At 58.3% G+C, this 288-nt stretch overlaps 1 protein-coding gene across 1 annotated transcript in view; it reads left to right on the top strand.

Moving 5' to 3' along the window:
- The window catches only part of CEP164 (centrosomal protein 164kDa), a 35,853-nt gene that overhangs the window by 15,008 nt on the left and 20,557 nt on the right, over positions 1–288 (top strand).

The raw sequence follows: 288 nt of genomic DNA, 5'->3' as shown, positions 1-288 counted from the left end.
CCCGCCACTGCCGTCTGCCAGTGGGAGCAGAGGCAGCATGGCCAGCAAATGGCTGCGAATATCATTATTTACTGGTGTTAGTACAAGCCTGTGTGTTGTCAAGCGGCCGCTGCCTTAAACAATACCTTTTGTAGTGCTCACTTGTGGGCGCGAGCGTGTGTTCCTGCTCCCTGCGTACAGCCAAGTGCAAGGACCCCTGGAGACTCTGCCAGGAGGGAGAGTTATCTCGGAGTGAATAGCTTGTGGGCCACTTGCAGGGGCTGACGTTTGGGGGGGGGGGGGGCGCTG

The sequence above is a fragment of the Cariama cristata genome, unplaced genomic scaffold, assembly GCF_000690535.1.
Source record: "Cariama cristata isolate BGI_N322 unplaced genomic scaffold, ASM69053v1 scaffold20634, whole genome shotgun sequence".
NCBI lineage: Eukaryota > Metazoa > Chordata > Aves > Cariamiformes > Cariamidae > Cariama > Cariama cristata.
The sequence above is the reverse complement of the archived record's forward strand: the minus strand, read 5'-3'. Positions and strand labels throughout refer to the sequence as shown.